General features: G+C 42.8%; 1 long non-coding RNA gene across 1 annotated transcript in view; it reads right to left on the bottom strand.

The window, feature by feature from the left end:
• LOC140909751 (uncharacterized) overlaps nucleotides 1–10,253 on the bottom strand; it is a 114,834-nt gene extending 104,581 nt beyond the window's left edge. The window contains exon 1 of the long non-coding RNA XR_012158344.1: nucleotides 10,171–10,253. This is a non-coding gene — a long non-coding RNA (uncharacterized lncRNA). The remainder of the gene's footprint in view (nucleotides 1–10,170) is intronic.
• Between the last annotated feature and the right edge of the window lie 6,417 nt (nucleotides 10,254–16,670).

Below are 16,670 nucleotides of genomic sequence, written 5' to 3'. Positions count from 1 at the left end.
CCACTGCCAGGAGAGCTATAAAACCATAGACGAGATATTACCTAAGCAGAAAACTGTCTGCCCACGACATAGACAAAACCAACGTTCTGTGCTCTTGGGAGCCTCCTGCTGATTTTCAGCTAATGTTGTTAGCTATGAGAACACAGCTGTGTTGATGTCGATGAGCCAGGTACATCCACCGGATACATTTGTTCATAACCGATAGAAGCAAACAAATGAAAAAACATATATGGGAAGATTTTTAAAGGCATAAAGGGGTGTCAGGCACCAAATTTCCTTTGGGATTGCTTGACCCACCCTTTGTGCAGGCCTTTGAAAATCTCCCACTTAAATTCGAGGGAAACAAGTTGCACTCTCATGCCTCAAAGGGTACGTCTACACCGCAGCTTGGAGACGGAATGATTGCGAGCATGGGTGCAGACATTCACACCGGCTTTGCACAAGATAGCGCACTCGTGTGGTTATTGCGGCACTGATGGTGGCTTGGCCACATCCAAGCCCATCCAACCCCCGGGTCCAAGCTCAGGCAGCTAGCCCAAGATGCCGCGTATGCTGCAAAGTCCACACTGCTATTTTTAGCATGCTAGCTGGAACAGAGCTAGTGCAAGTCTATCTACCCAGGCCAGGAAGCACACCTCCACGCTGCAATGTAGACATACCCTACAAAGGTTAAAAAAGGCAGCTACAAACAAGGGAATTTTTATTTTGTCTCTTCAAATAGTGTTTTGAATTTGGAAGAGGAAAGAAACAGATACCCAATATTCTGAAAAAGAAAAAAAAATGTACGTCTGCAAACATGAACTCATGAAATGTCTGCTGCACCCAGCATTCTAACAGAGGAAACAGGTTGAGATCAGGAAGATGAAACCAACTAACTCTAAGGCCTTGATCCTGCAAACATTTAAACACACGCACGAGTTTACTCACATGGGTAGGCCCATCAAACTCATTTTTATTAATGATTGGTGTTACAATAATGCTGACAGGCCCCAATCTGAGATTGGAGTCTCAGTTCAGTGCCCTGTCCATTGGATGACACTGCACTCTCCTTCACTGCATTCCAACTCAGTGGAACAACTCACACAAGTAAAGTTGTGCATTGAGGTCTTAGCTTGCACTCTCCTGTACTGGAAGACTCACACTTATCTGGTCTGTTTCTGTCTCTTAATCCTGCAAATACTTATGCACTTGTTTAACTTTGCTTTTGATGGACCACTTGCCATGAGTGAAGTTAAACACGCTCACAGTGGGTATGTCTACACTGCAGTTTGACACCTGCGGGTGGACTGTGCCTGCTGACTTGCGTGGGTGGGGCTCAGGCTAAGGAGCTGTTTAATTGCAGTGTAAAGTTTTGGGCTTGGCAACCCACCCACCTCACAGGGTCCAAGAGCCCAGGCTACACTGCAATTGAACTGCCCAAGCCCCCTGAACCTGAGTCATTCAGCACAGGTCAGCCATGGGGTTTTACTTGCAGTGTAGACATACACAATATTTGCAGTATTGGGTCCCTTGAATACAGTCCTCGAGGCAAGTCTCTCTTTTTACTCTGGGCCAAGCACAGCCAATAATTAATAATAAATGACAATATTAACAACTAACATTAATCTTGTGAGAGGGATCTAAACTGGAAGAAAATACCAGCTTTTTAATCTAGCAGAGAAAGGCAGAAAAAGAACCCATGGCTGGAAGTTAAAGCCACACACATTTAAATTAGAACTAAGGCACACATTTTTAACAGTGAGGTGATTAACCACTGGAACAAACTACCCAGGAAAGTGGCGGATTCTCCATCTCTTAATGTCTTCAAATCAATCTTGGACCCCTGGCTGAAAGAACAAATTTAGTCGAACACAAGTTATTGGCCTCAATACAGGAGTAACAGGATGAAAGGTGATCTAATGAGCCCTTCTGGCCTTAAAATCTGTTATAATATTTTAAAGAAAATTAGGTTAAGCCTGTAGGTAACTTGTGAAATAATATTAAGAATGCCAATATTTCAGTTTAACTAGTCAGCTGTCAAATGCCATGATGGTGCAGGTTATTAATAGACCATTCTCTTTTCGCTGCTGCACCTGCGGATCACAGACACACACAGCCCACAAGACGTTCTTCTTCAAGCTGCTCGTCATCTCATCTGCTTCTGAAAGTTCTTCTGGCAGACTTTTAAGACCAACTTGTGGCATGAGATTTCCCCAGCTGGGTCTTGACAACAGCTTTTAAAATGCAGAAAACTATCACCTGTCTCCTCACTGCATTGAGGGAATTAACTCCAGCAGTGGGGGAGATTTCAGCAATTCTGCCAGCCGTTTGGTCTCTAAGTTCACTCCTCCCTTCCTGTTCTCACTTGACTTAGTTCTTTTAGGAGTCCTTCTAACCTCACGGCAGGTGGGACCTGGACTGATAATGCTTTCAATCCCATTTTAAGGTGGTAAATTTCCCTTGACCTAAGCAAGGGCTCAAATGAGATGAAAACCATGAAATTACAGTTGAATTGTGTGTTAGTTGGTTTTACATCAGGTGTGAAAAACAAGCTCCAAATTTGGAAGAATCCCATATATTGTGTGGTTTTCTGGCTAAATCTAACTTCTCTATGCATACACGCCACATCTTTTAATCCAACACAAACACACACAAAACACAGGCTGGCATGGCAAATACTGAGTCTGCGGTAGAAAACAACACAGAGGACAGAATACAGAGCTAAAATAACAGGTACAAAGATGGCTCACAGCTGAACACAGGCAAAAGACAAAAATGATGATTCACCAAGGAGATTTTCTACAGGGACATACAGATGTCACTCATTTATTAACATGTCATTCAGAGGTATGTGCTTTGATCCTATTAGTAAGACTGGTGAAAGCTGGGGCAGGACTGCAGAGAAAAACAATACAGCCTTGAAGCCAAATCCTGCTGTTAGTCATGCTTACCCTACTGGTCTCAAATAAGTAGTCACATGAGCAAGGAACAAGTTTGACATTTAGATCTCCAGGAACTGTGTAATAAGGGCTAATATTCCATGGGTAAGATTATAATTTCTTTAGTTCATGCTTTGGGTCACTTCTTCTCACCCTCCCCACCCCACCCCACCCCATCATATGGCAGCTTCTCCAGTGAGCTCTGCAACATGACCAGCGTGGTACCAGATAGTCTCAATATTCCACAGCAACTACCTGATTCCCGCAGGCCCACAAGCATCACTGTTTCCTATAGCCACAACAGAAATAGAACGAACAGCATCCAGCTGCTAGTCTCCCAGTTACAGTGTGGTGTCTATGGAAATACATTGCCTCGAGACCCTGCTCTACCATATTAATCTCTGCAAGCTCCACTCGCCCTTCCAAAATTCACTATTTTGAGACTCTAAATATGTTTTGTATTGACAATTTTTCCTTGTGAAAGATTTCTTTTTTAGACCCTAACTATAGTCCTGATTTTTCTCCTTAAGGGCCAGATCTGAAGCCCCATTGAAGTCCATGGAAAAATTTTCATAGCGATGAATAGGTCCTGGAGCAGTGCAATCTCAAGCGGATTCATGATTAAATTGCTCTCCTTTAGCAACCATACACTGCATTAAAGATCATTGCTTGGATGACATTCAACCTAGGAGCTCTGGCATCATTTCAAAATGAGTTCTCTTTGCAAGAATTTTAGCAATCCTTTATAACTGTATATTTTAAAATTTCACATTGACATGACAGTGACCTGTATTTGTAGAACGTTCATGGGAAGAGACTATCAGGGCTCTCTCATATGCTCCACTAATTAACAAATGTCTGTGCACCGTCTTAAGTCATTGGGACAGATCCCCAGCTCGTGTAAATGAGCAGAGCTCTCTTAAAGTCAATGGAGCTATGCAGATTTGCACAAGCTGAGGATGTGGCTCACGAAGTGCTATATAAATAGTAATGATATTATTCATGATCGGCCTAGAGGTGTTACAAAGGAAGATGCTGCCTTTAATCCCAAACCAGCAAGTATCAACTTCCTTCACATGCAGACTATATAGTTTATACATTAACATGGCCCCTACACCGTTTTGCTTCTTTAATAGAAATACAAGATGTATTCTCCCCGTATGCTATTTACTCAAGACTACAGATGTTGCTATAACAAAGAGCTAAAGAAAGAAAAACAAAAGGAGCATAGTACTGCCATTCAGACACTAACAGTTCTATTCTTTCGAAAAGAGCCACTGATTTCCACACCCAGCCCGGGGACTCATTTTAAAATCAGCTGGGCTGTTGAAGGCTGGTGTCCAACTCTGCAGTTGAATGGGCTCAGGGACCAATGGACAGAATATAAGCGAGCATCAGCCTTGCAATCTGTCTCTCTGCTGGACCGGACCATTATAAGTCCACAGCAAAAAACCCCAATTGTTCAAAATCCAGGGGGTAAAGCTCTCAGATAGAAGGGCTAAGACAGAATCCCTCTGCCTATTATGTACCAGTCTCCAGTGGTTAGCATCCCGAAGGAATAGGTGGCTTTGTTCATTTACATTGTTAGTAGAGCTGGATGGAAAATGCCAAATATTTTTCAGAGAACATTTCTAAATTTTGTTTCATGCAAATTTTGTGTCAAAATTTCAAGTTTTCAAAACATTTCAACCACTCGATGTGCTGGTCGGTAAACAGCAAAAAAAGAATCAACATTCTGAAAACCCAGACGTTTTCAACCAGCTGTAAGAACTAATTTCATAAAAAGCATTGTGAGGAAAAGATAGGGAGGATGGACCCAGGTCTGGCCTGGACTGGGACAACCTGAGTTTGATGCCCTGCTCTGCTACAGTCTATCTGTGTAACCTAGGGCAAGTCACGTGGCATGTGTGTTCACTGTCAAAGTAACAGGTGATCGGCACCTGTGTCATAGTCTAGCCAGGGCATGAGCAGCCACTTACACACAAGGTATTGTGTCCTCCCTGGTGCTGTGCTCCCCCATGTGTGCTGCTAAAACTTCTGCAGCCAGATCCCTTGGGTTTGTGTGCTGAGCTGCTCTACAATTCGTTCCCAGTGAATTGTGGGAGAACTTGTCTGTCCTTCTGGGCACAGAGGGGAATTGTGGGAAGGCACTGGAGGACTATCAACACCTGTGTTGCAAAGCAGGCTGGTTACCAGCCTGAGTGAAAGCAGCGCTTAAGCTTTACCCTATACCCTAGGATGGGCCAGCTAGCCTGGGGGAGAGATTTTTGTGTACGGATGGGAGGGGGCTTAGGTGCTAACACCTGACTAAGAGCCCTGGTTAACGCAACAATGAAGACATACCATTAATTTCTCTGTGCCTCAGTACCCCCATCTCTAAAATGGGGATAATAGCACTTCCCTACCTCACAGGGGTGTGTGTGAGTAAATTAATTTAAAAAAAAGAAGATTGTGAGGACCATAGATACTGTGGTTATGAGGGCCGTATAAATACCTTAGATAGAAGACTGTATCAAATAAGGACTAGGGTGAGCCAAAGACTTCTAAGCGCTGCCTCCTAAGGATGCTATCCCAAGCCTGGGCCCAGGGGGCATGCCAGCAGCAGGGCTGAGGGATGGAGGAGAGGTTAGGGGCAGGGCTGCAATATCCAGCTCTGAAGCCCATAGGGCAGCCCTGTGGAGGCGGGCATAATTCAGACGGACCCCCATGGTTGTCTAAATTATGCAGTTGTGCCCACTCACACTGGCAGTGAATTTGCCCTGCTGGCTACAGGCTAGGAATGAGGTTTGCAAGGGAAAAAAAAAGAAAAAGGAAAAAAAAAAGCCTTTTTCTAGAAATTATCAATATATTTGCTTCGAGCCTAATACCTATTTTGCCAAATTATCCAGCACACCATGTATTTGCCTAAAGTCAAAAAAGTGAAGGTTGGTGGAAGGAAAGTGATAACGGATCCTATCTGTACTGCAGGGCATCTGATTGAATGTCAGTTGCAAAGCCAGTCCTGTACATTAGGGGTAGGTGGGTGGTACGGAGTAGTCCACTACTGACAGCTTGTACTGCTTTGAAAAAGAAAAGGCGGATAGACAATAGTCCTGGAGGTAAGAGCTTTCTCGCAAGGGAGGCAGAATGTAGGTGATGTTCAGTTAACCACAGAGACATCAGAGTCAGCAATTGCAAAAGTGACTAGTAATTTTAGCTGCCTCGATTTCTGGGTACCTGAAATGAGACACATTAAAGGGGCCTGCTTTTCAGGGGGTTGGCCAAGGACTTTCTGACAATCAGGCCCATTTAAGGCATCTCTCGGTCACCCCAAAATCTCGAGCCCCTTTTGAAAACCTTTGCCCAGGCTTTGCTGGATTAATAAAAACTGCACCTTTGTGATGTGACAATGCCACCCCTGCTTCGCCGGGCACAATACCAGAGATTTATTGTTGTTCCTTTCATGCAGTTCGTCTTTGTAGTCCTGCAGATGATTTCAGCTGTGATCCTGCAATTAATTCTGTGCAAGAAGATCCCTGTTCCTGCACAGAGACCCACTAATCTCAGTGAGGCTGCACGCCAGCACAGGGGTCTTTGCACAGGGAGTCAGTTGCAGGATCAGGCCCTTTGCTCACAAAGCAGCTATCCCAAAAGTACTGTACATGAGTGAAACGGGATTTGTGGGGGAGTTAACTGACCCCTTCCCCTACCTCCCCCTTTTTTTAAGTGAACTAAAGCGTAGCTCTGTAACACAACTGGTGGGAAAAGATATTACTATTTGGAACCATGCCCAGAAAAACTCAGTAAAGCTCTTAGAGCTTCTCCATATCTGGTTCACCTGTCTCTCTAAAATGATGACACCTGGTGGTTAAAATGAGTAAAGGCACAGCTGACTTTTCCAGCCTCATATAAGGAGGCTGCTAGACACAGAATTTAAAGAAAATTCAGGGGGAAAAAATCACAACAGTGCAACTTAATGTATTTTGGCAGCAAAGATGGAGTACAAAAGCACTCCTATTTAGCTTTTCAAATTATTTTTCATGCCTTTTTATTACCTTGACATTATTTTCTGCGTAGAGAAGTACATGACAAAACCACTAGGGTTGTCTATGAACATTTGGGTCCTGAATCCACAAGACCTATGCACGTGCTTAGAGTTAAGCATAGGTGTCGTTAAGCATGCGGGTAAGTCTTTGAATATCTGGCCTTTACCTTTTCAATCTTTTTTATGACTAGGCTGTCTTGATCAGACTTGATTAGCTAAAGTGCTCCATAAAAGTTCATGTAGTTTGAGAGTCTAAAAAAAGCAATTGGTCTCATCTCAATGTGTATTTGCCATTTTAGATGTGCATCGTTTGGTCTGCATGCATGCTGCAGAATGTGTCACTGCAGTTACTTTGATACTAAAAAGTGATTAATTTTTAGAGAACATTCTTTTGTGAGTTGTTATAAAAATAGCTTCTTTTTAAATAGACTTGTAAAAGCATATTTGTGTCATTTTTAATAAATGTCTATGGCTTTGATCCTAACAAAAATGGTTTTGGTGGTTTTTTGTATGTACTATTTTGGGGCGGAACTGCAATGATCTGCTTGGAGAAGAGACACTCTCTAGCCCCAGAGTACATGCTCATTATGAAAGATGAAGACCTTCATTTTACAATAATTCTGAAGGCCTTAATCTTGCAATATGGTCACCGGGGATGATCCCTTATAAATGCAGAACCCCCACTGAAGTCACTGGGGCTAGGGTCCGTTTAGGGTAAGAATAGAGTGAAAGTTATAAACCTTTGCAAATAGACTTCGGCAAAAGGAACACCAAAGGAATCCACATAATATTCTCACGTCTAAACACAATGGACTGAATACTGTAGCAAAATGTTTTTTCTCTGCAAAATACTATCCGCTGACAACCTACATGGCATCACTACATAATTATCTTCATGTAACAGTCAACTCTGCTTCAATCCAGTTTCTTTCAGAGCCACAGAGGCTTTTGTGAAATTCTAGTCATCGTGGATGCACAAAGCAGAGAATGAAATAAAAGAAAAATCTGGACTTAGAAAAAAGGACAAAACCTATAGGAAGAAGTTGAATGTTAAATATCTACATGTGCATAATGAGTGCACTGTACCTATGCTGACAACACTCAAACCAAATCGTACCTAGTCGTGTCTGTATAGATGGTGAGCAATATTACCAAATGCTGTTCCTTACAAGGCGGTTTGGGGCTTTGAGGGTTAAATCTTGGAAATTTTTGTTAATGACTTCAGTGGAACCACTATGCTCTAATCCCATATATATCAGGTTTAGGGTTGCATATACAACAGTAGTCATATTGTCTAGATGGAATGTCATGATATACATCACTGTATTCCCAAAATGCCCTACCCCATCTCAAGCAGACAGAGTCTCAATGCTAGAGATATTATACATGACATCGGTGTCCAAATTATATCTAAAGAGGCTATAAAGAAAGTGATTTGAATGATCTCAATGCAGAGAGGAAATAAATGAGGTTATTTGCTAGAGAAGTAGGAAACTGATTCCCTAGCCAAAATTGCCAATCTCTCACCCAGATCCTAAAGATGGGGGCTTCTTCATAGCTTAACAGTCTAAGCATCAGGTTGAAAACAGCTATGATATCAAAACACGGGTACCCCAACCCAACCTAACAAGGTCAGCGTCAGAGATCGTCAACTGAATGCTCAGTCTGGCTCATCCACAGGACTCCTCTATTCTGCTTTAGATGGATATCAGAAATCACACAGAATATTAGTAAAATTACAAGGCTGCCCCTGTGTACTTGGACTAATATCACCTCTTCCCAGGCACAGGAGATTCCCTGTGGTGCTGCCCACACACCTGTCCTTAGGAGCAATTTCTCAGACTAGCTTCAGAATCCTCTGGACTTTCAGTAGTGTAGCAGCTGAGGGTGCCGGAGATTCAGCAGCTATATTCCTTGCAACCATTAAAGTAAGTTTGAGTAGAACAGAGGCAAAAGAAAGACATTAGTTCTTTCTTAGGGCCAGATCCTGCAACTGGATCTGTGCAGGCAAACCATTGCTCCTGCACAGAGCCCCGATTGCACTCTGCATACGTAGACCCAGACGCAGGATCAGGCCCTTTAGACGAGCCAGGAAGGCCACATAAAAGGCAGGTGCTAAGTCCATGTTTTGTCCAGAGACACTTACAGAACGGGGTATATATTAGTCCAGGTTCTCATTTTACGATGGCCCTTTTACACTGTTCTGACCATGAAGAGTGGACAGAAAACCCATGTAAATAACATTTACCAGAATAGTGTAAGGGGTCCTTAGTGCACCTGAAAATTAGACCAATCAGCCTCCCAGTTATAAATCATAATTTAAATACATGGAGATGATTCAATTTTTGTTTTCACAAAGAAACGTAGGATGATGTTGGGGAAAAGATTCGCAAAGGGAGGGAAATTTCAAATTCTCCTATTAGTAGGGTGATCACCTGTTCCTTATCTTAAGGCACATTCTTTATTTAGTATCTAATATCCCACATCCCACAGTGAGTCAATACAGGATAAACTTCATCCTGTTTCTCAGTGGTAATTAGACACTGTGATCCACCTGTTTGATTTTACACTACAAATGAAACACTGATGTGTGACAGGTTTCAGAGTAGCAGCCGTGTTAGTCTGTATTCGCAAAAAGAACAGGAGGACTTGTGGCACCTTAGAGACTAACCAATTTATTTGAGCATAAGCTTTCATGAGCTACAGCTCACTTCATTGAGCTTATGCTCAAATAAATTGGTTAGTCTCTAAGGTGCCACAAGTCCTCCTGTTCTTTTTACCGATGTGCGAGTGAGGTATCCCTTGAAAACAGTCTTTGTCCTGTGTTTGTCCACACTGGTTGTCCTCCTCTGTCTTGGAGAGGCAGGCACAGTGTGGTACCACATGTTATGGAGTCTGTGCAGTGCTTTGGGATCATCGTGTGCAGTCAAGGTGAACTGCTCTCCTGTGGCAACACCTCTCGTTGCCCCTTGCATTGCTGCTGAAATTAAATCCTGAAGATGTTTAATCACCTCCACGCACACGGACATTACAACCTCGCATGGCTGATTCATCTCACAGACGCAGCCAGAGACACTGGGATTTGAAGTAGCCAAAATGACCAAAGCAGGGCCAGGACCGCAGCCTTGAATTTCAGAGGAGCCCCCCAGCAAGGAAGGTGAATGTTGGAGCAGGGAAGTTGGAGCAGAGGAAACAAAGTTGCAGAGCAAGCTGAGCAGTTTAACTTACCATATTAAATTTCCTAGAGCCCTGCACGGTGGCTGTCCTGTTCCCTGGACTCCCTCCTGTGGCCAGGACTCTGCGCTGGGCCCCAGGACTCGGTTCGCTCAGTGCAAAGGTCACAGGCGAAGCAGGTGGCTTGGCCCTGGCAAGAGGCCCAGGAAAGGGAGGTGCTCTGGAGCAAGCAGCACAGCTACCGCGGTAGGAAATAACTAAAAGACGGATCAACTTGGATCCTGACGGATTTTGTACACAAAGTGTATTATTAAAACAGAGAACAAGTCTGACCATTCCTACTGCCTCCGGAAGATCCACATCCCCACACACCCCAGTGCAAGAGCATGCAAAAACCGGATCTGACAGCTGGATCTTGCTGGATCCAGACAATTTTTGAACCCAGGCCCCAAATTCTAATTCCTAAACAGAGAACAAGTGTTGATGCTTCTACTGCACCAACACAATCCAGACCTTGACACATCCTGGCACGACAGCACCACCGAATCCTTTATCCAGTCAATTTTTGGCCCTTCTTGCACAAATTCTAACACATTCATACAGAATAAACTTAGCCAGTTCTACTTCAGCAAAAAAAAACTCAGGATGCTAATGCATCCCAGGACATCAGTCACCACAAACACCCAAATCCAGCCCCTGGATCCAACTGGACTGAACAATTGTTTGCTCCCAAGTCCATCTGCCACTGCCAAAATCGAGAACACGCTGAGCCACTCCTGTTGCACCTTTATAGTCCAGATGTGATGCGCCCCAGTACAACACTCCTGAAAAACCTCAAATCCCGTATCTGGAGTCTGCCAAACTTCAGTCTGCAAACTGAATCCTACTGGAGCCAGATAATTTTTGACTCCATACGCCATAGTTCAGATACAGGGTTTTAATTCAGGCCCTTCTCTAAAAACTGGAATGGGAAACACACAAGCACATCCCAGAAGGAGAGCGCATAAGCATCTTTTAGTGAAAGATGCTCTAATTTGAGATAAATTGGACTGTGTGCGTGTGACAGAGGGTTTTACTGAGAAGTGTTCTGAAAACACTGACCGAATGCTTCAACTTCCCAGACAATCTGAGCTATTGGTGTTTCATGGGAAACTCTGGAAAACATTTTATTTGGAAATAGCTCTGTTAATGTGGTCAGGAGGAAGGGGAGGGATTGTCCTACTCTGAATTTGCTATGGCAAAAGCAATAGAATCTACCTTACAGTGCTACGGGAAATCTCCCCATAGGTCAATTACATATTGTGTGTGACCATGATCACTGTAGGTCATGGATCCCACTGTCAAGATCCACACTATATGTCCCCCTTTTTCTCCTCCTCCATTACCAGTGATGTTTGCATGAAAACTGCATCCTTGTTCCCCAGGGTCAAAACTTGCCTTTCAGATCAGCAGGGGGGACACTAACTCCAGTACTTCTTCTGTTCTACCCACATGCTCAAATATCCCACTGATGCTGATGAGAAATGCACATTTGGGGCAAGCAGCATATCAGAACTGAGATCCGCCCTGTATATTGAGAAGACTAATTAATGTTAACGTGAATCTACTCCTGTTTATTTCCCATCTGAGAGTATTAATTCCCTGTGACATCACAATTTATCATCAGCAGTAGAGGATTGTTAGCTCAGGTGAGGAATAAGCAGGAGGAGCACATAAACTCTTAAGGGTCAAAGATCTTGTTTTTATGCAAATATCCACAATTAACAAAGAAAGAGACACAAAGCAGGCCAAAAAAACTAAAAAACTGATTTGATCATATCACAGTGATTCTCTGTGCTCTTCCCTGGCTCCCCATCCAATTCCAGACCCACTTCCAGGTTCTGATCCTAATCTTTAAAGCCCTCAATGGTCTTGGACCTATCTGTATTACAGGCTGCCTCTTCAGTCAAACACTGGTTTCAGAGTAGCAGCCGTGTTAGTCTGTATTTGCAAAAAGAAAAGGAGTACTTGTGGCACCTTAGAGACTAACCAATTTATCTGAGCATAAGCTTTCATGAGCTACAGCTCACTTCATCGGAGGCATTCAGTGGAAAATACACTGAATGCATCCGATGAAGTGAGCTGTAGCTCACGAAAGCTTATGCTCAGTCAAACACTGCAGCCAACAGAGCCCAGTGTGTATCTCTCGGGGACTGGGGGCAGGGCATTGCCACGGGAAGATCCTTGGCTATGGAATTCTTTCGCACCAAAACTCAGGATGCAACAGGGCCTTGACGTTTTAGGTTGACCCAACTTTTTGCAAAGCCTTTCCTCACCAGTGATGGGGTAAGAATGGCCTGGCAATCTTCCTCGTGAAAATACACACTACATGAAACATCTGAAAAATAAGGGAGAGGTGGAGAAAATGGTCTTTCATGGACTGAAATCATGCTATTCTTAATTTTGTATCTGGTGCCTAGATGCCCCAGTGATGGTTGCATAAGGAAGGCACAGATGGATTACATTCATTTCAATTTTTAGATGAGAACCGTGGCAAGTGAGCAGATGTGTTTCTAAATGGAATGTTTCTCAAAGTGCTTCATGAGGCATCTTTGAGTCTTTAATGCCAATGCAAAATATCTATTGAACTAAGGCACTCTGCAGTATGAGACAAGGTAGTTAAAACAGGTTGGGTGAATGCTTTCATAGCAGTGGCAGTAATTTATAAAGTTGTGGGTTTTTTTAAAGTATCAATAGTTGAAATCCTGAAGTTAAATCCTACTGTACGAGACAGCTGTGAATACAATTTAATTTTAAAGGCCAACAACTTGGCCAGTGTGTCTAAGGGGCTCTATACCTCTCAGGAAAAAATAATTTTAAATGTGAGATTTTTATTTCCTTGTACACACTGCCACCTTGTGGCAGTGGTATCACTAATTTTCTTTTAAAAGGCTTCACAAATCCATCCAAAACAAATATGACTCATTTGGAAATATTTCCAATTCTCTTGATTTAAAACCATCTCTGTAGAAAGAAACAAATATTCATGATACATAGTATTTGCATGATGAACGTGCAATGTAGCTTTAAAGTACAGTAACAACATTCTTCTTAGTACTATCTATTATACCATATAACCTATTTCTAGTAAAGGGTAATCAGCTAACTACTAAGAAATTATACTAAAATATTGTTTATGTCATAGGTCACTGCACTTTTTAAGTTTCGTTTACATGTTTGGTCATTATTGTTTAAGTTCACAACTACTTTTGTTGCATAATTCTTTGTTTGCAGATAGGGTTAACGTTGTTTACAGAGTACAGATGAAGTGAGCTGTAGCTCACAAAAGCTCATGCTCAAATAAATTGGTTAGTCTCTAAGGTGCCACAAGTACTCCTTTTCTTTTTGCGAATACAGACTAACACGGCTGTTACTCTGAAACAGACAAATATGTAATTCCTCTGTAGCTACTTGGTAATTATTGTGCTATTACAGTGTAATTAAACATTAAAACAAGGATGCTCTAAATAGCCATCAACAAGTGTAAGGTAGAAAACCAGCTTGCAATTAAAATTATAGAGTATTATAGCAGCACCAACTAAAACAGGTAGTTAAGAGACTATCAGCTTTTGGATGATAAACGTAATTCCTGAAGGCTGTATAGCTGGGCAGTGCTCTGGCAGATGCTTGGAAAGAGAATTTTACCAGTTCTCAAAGTGGACTAACTGCTTTTGCTATATCCTCCCATCCAGTCCTTCCTTTTCCAAATCATGGAAACAACCAAGTTATTTATGCTTTAGAAGCCACCTACTTAATGATTTAGTATACTATGTACTGTGGCTTACATTTTCAAAAGTGGCTAGTGATTCCGAGGGCCCCAGTTTTGGGATGCCCAATTTAAGCAATCTTAGAGGGGCCTGATTTGCAAGTGCTCGGCCTTGTCTTAAAATCAGGCCCCTTGAAGGTGTCTTAAGTTAGACACCCCAAAATTGAGGCACCCAATATCACTAGTCGCTTCTGGAACTCTTGATTTGTGTTTCATACCACAGACTCTATGTACTGTATTGGAATATTAAATTATTATAAGGTTTTCTACTGAACTTTTCACCATAGAATCTAGGTGCCACCATGCCATGTATTTTTATTGGACTTTGTACACAAACCGCAATAGTAACATTATATTTTAATAGCTTATGTTAGAATATTCTCACTGATTGTGCTAGCTCACTTCTAGGAATTGTGTTACTATGGCTATGTCTACACTACCGCCGGATCACCACTCTGGCGATCGATGCACCAGGGATCAGTTTAGCGGATCTAGTGAATACCCACTAAATTGATGGCAGAGCACTCTCCAGTCGACCCCAGTACTCCATCCGGAACAAGAGGAGTAAGGTAAGTTGACCTGAGAGTGTCTCCTGTCAACCCAGTGTGGTGTAGACACCAAGTAAGTCGACCTAAGCTATGTTGACTCCAGCTACATTATTCACGTAGCTGGAGTGGTGCTTTTTGTAAAAGGCTAAACCAATTCCCTAGTGTGTTTATTGTGACACTATCGCTTATCTGAATGATTGATGTAAGTATCAAGTTCTTTAATAGGTATATTTATAACTCATCAACCCTAAAAAATAATACAAGTTCGATGTGCCGGTGTGAATCATGGTGCATTGGTCAGGTAAGCCATTCTCAGACCATTTACCATCCAGCCCCTCTTTTATCAAAGGAAACCAACTAGGAGGGGAGAGAGTCAAGACAGGAGTAGGAAAGAGATGGCACTTCCCCTGTCTTAGACCTGAGGGAGGGTGGGTGGAGTCTCCAGCTGAAGAGCCAGACTGATGTGTGCATTAGAGGTTGGCTTTTCAACTGGAAATTCTCAGACCCACATTGGCAAAGAAGTAGAAGGGAGTTAAAAAGCCAAAAGACAGACTGAAAACATTCTTTGATGGGTTTTTTTAATCTCATGAGTTGAAGGGGTATTACTTATAAGTTGTGATGTCTTACAGTGAGACCAACACAGCACTTTTGAAAAATCCCATCCCTGCAGAAGAGTTCTGCAGTACTGAGCTCTACAAAAGCTTCTGGTCTCCCAGCTCAATCGCATCCTATGCCTGCTATGTCCATCTTGTAACCTGATGAGTGAACTGGAGAAATAGGGTCAGATTTTAGGAGGGACCTAGCTTAGTGAAACACCAGAAGAGCTCAAGCACGCAGTCTGGGCCATGCAGCTAGCACCCAAAGACAGGCCTCTCGGCCTATAGCACTGAGCTTGGTGTATGTTCCTAAAGATCTCTTCCTATAGCTCTGCCTGCTTGTGCACCCCTTAGTGTGAATGGAATACATTTTTCCTGACAAGCCACGCAAATCACATGAATAAGTCTGCAGCACAAGTCAGCAGGCAGACTGCGTGACACCCAACCTATGGGCTGGACTGCCTGGGATAGGCGTTTTTCCTCTATTTAAATCAAAATAACTATAGAACATTCAATAAAGCTTTTACACTGGAGTGAGAGAAAGCCACAGACACCAAAACATTGTGGGAGGCTCCTTCCTTTCCCCAAGCATTGTTGTGTTGTTAAGAAAGGGAATCTTCTTCAGCCACACCCCTGCCATAATCTCTAGTGTAGACATAACCTAAGATGAATTTGATGTGCAACAATTTCTGCTAGATAGGCACTGCTATGATCTGATTTACTGGTGCTAGGGGACACTGGGAAGTAAGTATTCACTTTAATTGGGAATACTTCGATACTGAGTACTGTAGTAAGTGTTTTGTTTTGAAATGGGGAATGCTTTGATGTAAAACAAGATAGGCCCTGCCACATTCAAGCAGGTTTGGATTGTGCATACTTGTGAGGTCCCTTCCCGGGGTGTGCTTCTGCATTTAAAGGACCTGGTTTGTTCCTTCAAGTGAAATAGCAGAATTTCTTTAGCTGTGAAAGGCTGCAGTTTTCTACATTCCTCAGTGAAACGTAATTTGAATGAACTGAGAGCGAAATGGGGAACAGACCTGTATTGCAACAACAAAGTAAAATAAAGAGAGGTCTCTGAAGTAACATCAACACCTCTGCTACGGGTGTGGAACTAAAATGAATACGGACAAAAATCTTTATCTTATACTATCTAAGTGCTAATATGGCCCCCATCATTGCAGTCTGAGCACCTCACAATCTTTTCTGTGATGAAGGGAAGTACTTGCATTTCCATTTTAGAAGTAGGGAAGTGAGGCCCAGATTCTCACCTGAGTTACTTGTAGGTGCTACATACCTTTGAGGATCTGAGCCTAAGTGACTTGCCCAAGGTCATACAGGAACCCAGGATACTATGCTATTGCCCTAACCATTGACCCATCTTATGAAAAATCTCGCAGACATGCCATTTACAGGTGTTGGAACTATGGTACATGCAAGGTTAATTCAGCCACATGTCATGTGCATGTGACTGCAGAGATTCCTCTTGGGAAGAATTGGTTAAAGAACTGTAGCTCAGCCTCTTCCCTCCATGGGGCAGAGCAGAGGGGTGTGAAAAGAGGTGGTATTGCTTCCAAAAAGTCACTGAAGGATGGAGCGGTAGCTCTT

This window comes from Lepidochelys kempii, chromosome 3 (genome assembly GCF_965140265.1).
Source record: "Lepidochelys kempii isolate rLepKem1 chromosome 3, rLepKem1.hap2, whole genome shotgun sequence".
Lineage (NCBI taxonomy): Eukaryota > Metazoa > Chordata > Testudines > Cheloniidae > Lepidochelys > Lepidochelys kempii.
Note: the sequence above shows the minus strand (reverse complement) of the source record. Positions and strands in the feature narration are given on the sequence as shown.